General features: G+C 30.9%; 2 long non-coding RNA genes across 2 annotated transcripts; both read right to left on the reverse strand.

The window, feature by feature from the left end:
* Window positions 1-1,673: 1,673 nt before the first annotated feature.
* On the reverse strand, window positions 1,674-2,796 carry LOC127707533 (uncharacterized). Its single transcript, XR_007984955.1, has 2 exons — window positions 2,727-2,796; window positions 1,674-2,120 (listed from the first exon to the last, which is right to left on the reverse strand). It is a non-coding gene; the product is annotated as an uncharacterized LOC127707533 (long non-coding RNA).
* A 2,001-nt stretch (window positions 2,797-4,797) lies between these two features.
* LOC127707528 (uncharacterized) lies at window positions 4,798-6,351 on the reverse strand. The gene is made up of 2 exons (XR_007984951.1): window positions 6,229-6,351; window positions 4,798-4,987 (listed from the first exon to the last, which is right to left on the reverse strand). It is a non-coding gene; the product is annotated as an uncharacterized LOC127707528 (long non-coding RNA).
* Between the last annotated feature and the right edge of the window lie 4,447 nt (window positions 6,352-10,798).

Here is a 10,798-nt window from a genome sequence, read left to right on the forward strand (position 1 = left end):
AAAAACATAACAAAATCATCAACATGTCACAATATAGAAAAAGAATGAAAACGGGGAATGTGTCAAAGTGACAACAATTATCCCAACCCAAATGTCCAAAACAACCAAAGACCACCAATACCTCGCTATCAATACATAATTACCTAGTTAATTAGTTTTTCAGTTTCTAGTATTTTTAAATTTATCATCACTGTATTCATTCAAATGTAAACATTGTAACTAGTTGTAAGAAAAATAAACAAAAGTGAACCTAACATAGAAACAAATTAAAACCTTAAAAAAAGATGCACAGCTACGTACTTAAACAAAGGAATTTTTTTTAAATAAACAAATTTATCTATTAATGCGTGCACTGAAAAGTAAGTATATACTTGAACAGTAATGAAAAATTCCGTACGGAAACAGTACTGACTAAATCAATATTATGATGAAACAGTACTGACAAAATCAGTAATGAAATGACAAAATCAGTACTGAAACAGCACAGACGAAATCAGTATTGAAACAGTACTGAACTTATAGAATTTATTTTAGTAATTGTACAGTTTTTGTATAATAATAAACAGTACTGAATTAATAGAAAGTATAAAATTACAAGTTTTTAGTCTTGCCAAACAGTACTGAGGGCAATGTAAGAGGGTAGAAATGTACCAAAAAAAGTTGGTAAATTCTTGGTAGTGTAGTTTCATAGGAAGAGGTTTTTGTAAAAATTAACGGACGACGACGACGACCGACGACGGACTTCAAGGGATGATGAAAGTTCATAAGGACCTCCGATTTAAACGAAAAAAAGCCAACAGCGTAATTAAGTTTAGAAAAAAATTTCATACTCATTAATGAATTAAGAATTAAATAATATTAAAGAAAGATACTATGTTATTAAAACATGGCTAAGATCAATATGATTCAAACTCATTTATTTATAAAACTCAATTAAACTAAAAATGCTTTTTAAAAACTTTATAAAACATTAATTTTGTTAAGAAATTCCACGAAACACATAGTGTGGTAGCTATGAATGATGAAGATAATTGGCTTAAGTGCCCACGAAATTAAAAAAAACTATTTTCATGGCATTTTCCTGTATCCTATATAGCTATCAATGGATATGCTTGTGTTTCCTTTTTTCCCAAAAAGACCTTTATTAACAAACATTCCATGATACATTAATATGATTGCCAAAAAACACATTGATCGTACCTCACATATTGCATGTAAAACCAGTATGTGAACACATCTGTGGACATTGAACACTGAAAAATGTTTGACTTTCTTCAGCTACTACCAGATATTTATTTACAAAATATCACCTGCTGTGTTAGAATACAATGTATATACAATCATTTCTTCTATAAAAGTTGTATTCCATAAAATCAAACCGAAAATTAAGATCCGAGTACAAAATATCTATATACATATATATCATGTCTATTGCACGGGTTCATGTCCTTGTTGAGATATCATAATCATCTTCTGTTTTTTGTCCAAAGAAATGATCATATGTATCTTCTCTCCCTTCGTCATTTCTTTTGTGACTTCCAGAGTCGTAAATAGTATCAACGGCATGGTTATAAATGTTATCCTCTAATTCTTTGTGACGATTACTTTCCGAATGATCGTAGACTCCTTCCTCAGATAAAGCATATTGATCCTCATCGCCAATTTCTTTCCCCGTATCCGTAACAGGCTTTGCAAACTCATAACCTGTAGGAGTTTTAGACAATATTGTTCTATTGAAACCCTTTTCGGATGGATTGAATACCATATAACTTTCTCTTGTTCCAGTTCCGTCGTCTATAGTCCCATTAAAACGTGTTTCAGCTGTCTGATCGACGATCGAATAATCCTCGTCATTTATAGTACGATTATCTGATAATGTTGTGTTACGATGGACTGCATATTCAGGTGTCTGGACTCTTTCTTTATCTACATTGTGGATCTTAGCAATCACAGGTTCACTCTCATAACCGTGAACACTAGTATTGCTACTTTTGCCATCATTTTGCATATGGCTGGATTGATAAGCGCTTAGTTGTAAAGCTATAACTTGACTCCCAATATAGTCGTTTTCCTGGAGTTTATTTCTTATCTTCTCTTTTGGCCCACTTACGAATAAACGCCTGAAATGTATTGTACTGTTTTTGTATATTCGCTTTCATAATGATTTTGAAATTTATCAACATAACATTCATGGGTAGGACTTAAATGGTTTTCTGTTGAAAAATGAAAATTAACATGACTAAGAGTAACATAAACGGTACTAATTTTATTGCATCAGATGCACATTTTGACAATTAATGTCTCTTCAGTGATGCTCGAGCCAAATATTAAAATACCTCAAATATGATACAAATTTTGTAGAGCGGATGAAACTAAAATGGACGCTAAGTATAGTCAAATCCGGACAAGAAATCAGAGCTTTGAATGAGGCAGATATATTCCTTAATTTTAAATAATTTCCAAAATTTAATAACAGAGAATTTTAATCAAACAGTATCCTTATTTTCATGCCAGTACCGGAATACTGGCTAATGGGCTGGTGATACACTCGGGAACTAACAGTCCACCATCAGAGGTTTCGACCCAGTGGTATTAGTAACATACACGGTACAAATTTTAATGCGCTAGATATGAAATATAAATTGTTGGGATACATTATGCATAAAGGTACATGAATAATACGAAGAAACAATTTTTTTTAAAGAATGGACTATATCTATGAGTACCTTCTCACAAGAACAATTATCAAAACTACAATGCATGCTAGTAATAAAGCACCAATAACCAAGCCTACTACCAAACCTGCAAAATATCAAAATAAATATAATAAGTTGCTACAGTATCATAAAAAACATTGCGAATATATGTTCTTATTCACATCAAGTTTCCTCTTACATGTTATTGCTTTTTTCACAATATATTACTTAGGATTAATTTCAACAAAAACAAGTTTTAATGCACATACTGGATCACTGATATCAGGACCTGGATGGGGTCCGTCATTTACGTAACATTAAATAATAAAGGCATTGTCTCTTTTCGAAAATACCGCTTGTTCTGCAAAATTTTTATGAAAGTGATCATACTATTAATTTTTTTCCGCAATCATATGATTTATTTATTCTGTATATCTTTTATTTCTGTATGCAGTATTGTTTTTATTCTATTTTTTTCTACAGTTGTTCTTTATACTTTTGCATCCCATCATTCTGTATTCTTTATTTTTGGACTCATATTGCATTATTCATTATATTATTTGGTCATTATTTTTTATTCTGTTAACCCCATCCAGAACCTCTGATATTTCTTGCCAATCTGTAGTTTATTTTCCTATGCATGCAAACGGTATTTCTTACGCGTTTAATTTCAACTCTTTACAATATCACTTCAGAATTGTTTATTTTGGCACATTTTGATATTTCTATGTTATGATTAAAGCAGCTTCGCCGTTTCATGTTCTGTGTTGTAAACAGAGTATGTTTTATCTTTGGTATCTTATCATCATACATCCACACGATACATAAGCATGCTTTGATACCTTAATTTTAAAATGTGTGAGATTTACCATGATAATGATTGTACATCAATAGACAAGATAGTATTAAAGATCAATATTGATAGGGAGCTACACGCAGATTTTTACTTTTTGCTTTTCCTCACTCTCATACGTTCAGAGGGCAAACAAAATGTATCATCTACAAATAAATTTACAACAGAGGTCCAATGACCTTTCACTCCGGTTTTTGGTGGGGTTCGTGTAGCTCAGTCTTTAGTTTTCGATGTAGTGTTTTTTGTTTAGATGTTGTATAATTGCCAATGAGTTTGAATATTCCTTTGGTAACTTCCGCTTCTTTTTTTTCATACAAACTTATAATGCATATACATATATCAGTAAATGGAATATTTGAGTTATTTTTCAGTCGACATTAGTTTTTCGGAAACGGGAGATTATCCAACTTAAATCATTTCTTATCGCCCTTAACAAAACATTACATATTTAGATATATATATGTCTAACATGTACGATACGGAAATAAATAAAGAGAAATGGTGTTTCAATTCTATTCTCAGTGTATTCACGATGTATGTTGGGTTTTTACATTTAATGATTTCGTAACACGGTAATAGAATCAAAAAGAGTCAATAATTTCCGCTTCACCAATGACATCCATGGCGCAACTTTTGTTTTAATCACATGATTAGTCATCATAAAAGCGGATCTGTAAATGTCTCTTTTCTAACCATCAGACATTTAAAAACTTTATAATTACATACCATAAATACATGTACTCTTATACGCGTATACAAGACACTATCTGAAAGTTTGGAATGAAACCGCAGGTTGCCAGGACTAAGAAATACAAAGAAATACAATAACCTGTATTGAAAAAGATATCTCAAAATTCCACAGAGACCCCTAAATCAAAACAACATGAAACCCGTCATTACATTTTGACTTAATAATGTCCATCTAATGAAAGTAAAAATTAAAGACAATAAAAAAGATACAGAAGGTACCAAACGGACAATTTAAAATACACCTGTGACGTAAATCTTTTGTTTAAACTCTCCATTATTTTTCAGGAATGGAGAGTTATTTTCTATTGTTCGTCTTCATTCATCCGGACGTTTTGCCCTTTGGATATTTCCATGGGCACTTTCTTAAAAAGTGTTCACCCATGGGAATAATTCTAGAGGACGAAACGCGATATTGAATGAAAATGAAATCTTACTAAAACGACTGATACTGGATTTAAAAAAAAATTGGGATCGTAGTAATACAATGAACACTAAATATCTCATTATTAACAAACAGCTTTTATTTGCGAGTCGTAATTCCATCTTGTAAAATATAGTATCGTATTCACTAGAATTCAACAATATAATCCACAATTTGTTTTCCGATGCAAATCATGGCTGAATTTTTTAGTATCCAAATGGGTAAACACGAATATTTTCCATTGAGTCCCATTCCTCTTCTGTGCATCTACAAAATATCAAATGTGTTAACTGTGTGTGAGTCAGTGAATTCTATTGTAATATTGAACACATTAACATTATTCAATAATGAAAGTAAGTGAAAATATATTTCACATAAAGATTTGATTTTAATTTTACCGTTTAAGATATCATTTCCTTGAAATATTTGATTTTGCACAGCAAAAATCGTTTGTTGCATTTTTATATATATATAAATTAAAAACACAAAAATTACTCGGATTGTTTCTACAATAATATTGTGGTTCAATAGAATAAAAAGTCCAAGAAACTGTAATGGTCAAAATGGCGTATTCGGTATTTATTTGATTGTTCGTTGTTATAATTTAAATATAGTACTTATGAATAAAATTTGAGGGTTATGGATAACATTTGAATAAGACTTGTATAAAATATTTGGCGGGGTTTTTAATCATTGTTCAACAGAAACGCGCAACATAATCGAATTCATTCACTGTTGTTATATGTCCAGTGGCAAATATAACAGTTATATCGACAGTGCAAATAAACGGCGTTAATCTTGAAATAAATGTTTAAATGAAATTAAAAGGTAGACTGTTGTCCACTTAAGTTAAATACATACAAAACGGAATCCAGAAATGTTTTTAATCATGCGGATTTTTGTTTCTAAAACTTTTTTGCTTCCTTTCTGATAATAGGGAAGAATGAAACATACTTTCAGTTTGCTTGTATAGCTATTGCTTGTGTTAAATATTGGGCGGGGTTTTTAATCAATTTTCAACAGAAAGGCGTAACATAATCGAATTCATTCACTGTTGTTATATGTCCAGTGGCAAATATAACAGTTATATCTACAGTGCAAAAAAACGGCGTTAATCTTGAAATAAATGTTTAAATGAAATTAAAAGGTAGACTGTTGTCCACTTAAGTTAAATACATACAAAACGGAATCCAGGAATGTTTCTAATCATGCGGATTTTTGTTTCTAAAGTTTTTTTGCTTCCTTTCTGGTAATAGGGAAGAATGAAACATACTTTCAGTTTGCTTGTACTGCTATTTAAAAAAAAACGCATACACGTTTTGTTCGTTGTAATTAGCAAAGGGAAGACAAAATGTTGTGTTGTGCATGAAATACTATTTTCTTGTTTCATTTTATTTCATCAAATAAAATGGTTTGAAATATAGAATCATTTTGTTTTCGATATGAGTTTAAATCGAGCACACCGTTTTTAGTTAAATAACCTTTACTTATACTAGAGTGTTACATACCTGGAAATTCATTCTAGTTGTACCATTTCACTTTTCTCAGACGATTCTACATCTAATACTTATCAAACGGAAAACACATATAATCCATTAGCATATATGCATAAATACTAATTGTTTTTTTTTTTAATCTCCCGAAATACCACTTAAAGACACAAATAAATATCCTTTCAATCCCACTACAAGAAAGACGTGCGTATCCAATGACTTTAAACATAAATCTAAATGAACTTTATTCAAGATATTTTTATAGTACTTATTCTACTGTTCATAAATACTTCGTTAAGTGAGTAGATGGTCAGCTTGATCTTAAATTTTGCCTGCGGATTCTTGGGTACAACACGGGGAAAATGAAAAGAAAACCATTACAAAATTAAATAAAATTCTTTAAAATGATATAATCTGAAGATTCGTTTTTAATATTTAAGGTGTATTTTAAGTTAGCGAAAGTCCAAATAACTGTCTATTCCTGGGAAATAATGGGCGTCGATTACAATAATTGGAACATAGCCATGGTCATATATGACACAGATATTCCATAATTGTTACATACAGACCACATAGCACCATTTACAATACACCCCAGTATTTCCACAATCCGGTTTTCTGAAGAAAGAAGCAGACAATGAAAAAGACAGAACACAATAACATAAAGAAAAAAAACAACAATAACGAAAGCTAACAAGAACACTTATGATCAAGCTACGAGTATCCCATAAAACATCGGGGATTCACACATTTAGGAATAGTAACCATTTTCTGATCAACTATTGGCACCTTGTGTTTAACTCATCACAATTACAACTATATGATAAGTTGCACTCAGTATTGTCACAATCGAGAACAAAAAAGACCGGGATTATCGTAACAATGAGTGGAAAATATTCAATGGTAATTTCAAACGTAGATATTCCACAACGGTCAACAAAATCATACTTGGTGTTCGAATTGATGACTTCAACAATACCACTCGGACTTTTGATGCAACAGTATTTCTTTATCAAGCAAATCAAGATAGGAAAGGCAAACCTTGGAATGTCGTATCAACTGCAGTGGTGGTCGAGGCAAATATTTTTGAAAATCAAAACCGTAGTACTGGTTACTGGGCTAGGAATACGCTCGGTACTAACAATATACCAGCAGAGGCATCAACCAAGTTATACTTTAACGGAACCAGCATTTTTCTGCATGAGATGCAAGATACTAGGAACACACAGAAACTGAGGAAACCACCTGAAATCCAAAAGGTGAACGCTCCGTTTTAAATCTGCCTCATAAAAATAATGAAACAAGTCAGCATGCAAAAAAAGTACAGTTGGTTCCTATATGCATGTCTAATGTTTGTTGAAAAACCTGTTCTCCAAACGACCATTTGAATTTCAAAAGAAATAAGGAATTAGAAAAAAGACATTTACCTGTTGCCGAATCATTTGAATTTGTCATAACTGTTGCTACTGTAACACCTTGATCACTGACTGTAAAAATAATGAATTTATATTTGATTGTAGTTATTGAAAACTCGCTGTGTAGAATATTGCATTTAATTAGCGAGTGTGGGAACTGAATAAAGAAATAATGCGTTCTGTGTAGTTATAGTTTCGATAAAAAAACATATAACATCCAAAGAAACCTATTAATGGAAGAATATCTTGTTGACGTCTTAAGTTTTTAAAAGTTTGATTCGGTTAAGTTTTATGTTTTGAAAAAAAAGCAGATTTCTCAGAAATAGCGATTTAGTATGATAGTTTTATATGAGCAAATTAGTTAACTCGAATGTGATTATTAACTGAACGTCAATGGTTAAATACGGCAATATTGTAACTGAAAAATCGTCACGTACCAATTTAGATTCCATTTATATGCATGTACCTTTTCGAATTAATATATTGTGCAAGCAAGTGAATATGCATAAAAAGTACACAATATATCGTCGTGATATTTTTTTTAGTTCTTAAACAAAACAGAATTTTATGTAGATATCCTAGACAAAACTTTCGCTATTTACAGATTACATTTAGCAAAACAAGCAACGTTTATTTCAATTATTCATTTCAATTTGATAAACAATGATATAGAAATTTCCGAGTCTGATCTGGTTTTGCTTTTTTGCTTAATGGAAAGAGGATCACTCTTGTTTCGTTTTATGTTAATATGCATCCATACCTGCACTTGAACTTTCTATTAATGTAATAAATGATGATGCTGTCGTAGTGTCCAAATCTGTAAATATCTTTTTCATGAATATTTCCTCGACATTATTATAAAAAAATGAATAAAACATAATATGGTTTTCATGATTCAAGCACAAACGTAACTATATCAACATTAAAATGTGAAGTTTTTTCTTGTTCGGTGTCATTGTTGATTAAAAAAAAAGCTATTATCAATGAAATTATCAAAACAAAACTGTTTCATAAACAATAATACTGTTGGATTCTTAAAATTACAAAAAATAGTGTCGAGTTAGCATAGTTGCTTTATCAATGGAAAGCATTATAATCATGATAATATGTCTTTCTCAAGAACACATCCGAATGACTTAATTGTGATTATCTAACTGAATGTCATTATTAAAATACGCCGATATTGTTATTAAGAACATACTGTTACAGATCTATTTTAATCTATGTTTCGTCTAAGCAAAGATATTTGGCAAACAATAGCAATGCATGTTACATGATTTTAGTTTTTGTTTCATTTTTACTCTTTTAACATTTTTTTTACAAAATTGATGTAAATCATATTTACCAACGAATGATTTACAAACGTTATTGTAAAACATTATTTTCTCACAAAAATCAATGCAATTTGACATTAAAATTTTCGTCACTTGATTTCCTAAATTGCGAACTTCAGATAATTTTTATAATGTCACTTCTGTCCAATCAATATACATGCATGTAACATGTAGTGTACCGATGTTGACATCTCATCAACCGATTTAGACAAATCAAAAAAACAAACACAAACTGAGGTATGCATATTTCAATATATTTCAAGAGATTATTGTCCCCCTCAGTTGTTATATAGCAACCCATGCTTGCAGCTGAGGTTTTAAAAATACCAACTTTGTTTTGAGCCTTAGTTGGGAAGTTCCTTAATCGCATTGCTGCATACTATACCATTTAAAATGATAATATATAATGTGCTACGTGCAGTCGTAGATTTTAACCAATCAATTTGCTTCTAAGGATTTTCCAATAGTGATTGAAAGTAATAAAAGAATAATTTACAGTCAGTGACCGAAAATACACTAAAACTGTTCATAATCATAAATTTCTTTTTCGTCAAGATAGAGTATGGCCACTTTATCATTAGTGATTTATATTAATTAACAAACTGATCTCTTCTACATGTAAAATCCTATCAAACAAAATTGTCTATTCGTGGATATTTTAATTCGTGGAATTTTATAATTCTGCATACAAGGTTGTAAAAAAATTATGCTTCGTTGAACATTCATTTTCGTTGTAAACTTCACACAGAAAATCCACAAAAATAGGTACCCCTCGAATTATAAATAATCCAAAGAAAGTGACGTTGTAAAATCTGCAAATTTAGCAAGCAATAGTAATTTAAAGTTCTCGATCTGTTTGACAATTTCTAAACATGCTTAACTGACCAGATGTACACAAATCGATCGTTTGGAGTGTGTATTCACAGTAATTGTCAATTTTCTGAAGAAAACAAATAGTGTTTGAAGGTTATCTAACTTTGGTTATTTATGTTTGTAGTAAAGCAAAAGCAAATGTGACAAAATTGAAAATATATTTGGTGTGTCCGACGTAATTTTCTGTTAAAAGCCGGTGTTGTTGAAATAGTACAACGTTTGATTTTGTCAGGTTTCAATGGATTCCCACTTGTTTAATGTACCTTGGGATTCGGTATTTTTGTTAATACTTTTTTAAACGAAGGAGCTATATGAACAACAAAGGTCTCAACAGAATAGTCAAATAATAATCGGTCGACTTTGACTGAGGGAGTAGGAACTTTAATTTCTTAATAATTTCTCAATTAAACTTTTTTAGAAATGCATGTAATAAATCAGGTCAATGGCGAAACACTGAATACTTGGTTGATGTTACTCTCGAGAACTGACAGTTCACTATCAGTGGTTCTTCCATAATGCTAGAAAATTAATATGAAACTTGTTGCCTCAAGTTTTTGTTTTTATTAACCTTCACCGGCAACGCTTACAACCAAAAATGCGAAAGCCAAGAATCAAGAAATACATTTTAGGAGCTACATATGATGTACACACAGATTCGTGCTAAGCCTGCAAATAACAATTTCGTAAAAAGAATTAATTTCACAATAAAGCAGGATAAATGTGTGAATTATGAATTCATATGGAGAATCATTTCATAAGAGGAATTCATGCAACCTTATCACGCAAACGGTTACCCTGTAAAAACACGAGTTTTTATACCAGATTGGATATGTCAAGGTCCCCATATTCATGTAACCTCCAGATTTTAATATATATTTCAAATATGTGCTGCGTTCATGTACCTGTAATGATGTGTTTCTGCTATTGCTTTTCCAAAACATAAAAAAAATGCAATATACATAT

This window comes from Mytilus californianus, unplaced genomic scaffold (assembly GCF_021869535.1).
Source record: "Mytilus californianus isolate M0D057914Y unplaced genomic scaffold, xbMytCali1.0.p SCAF_7, whole genome shotgun sequence".
In the NCBI taxonomy this organism is placed as follows: domain Eukaryota; kingdom Metazoa; phylum Mollusca; class Bivalvia; order Mytilida; family Mytilidae; genus Mytilus; species Mytilus californianus.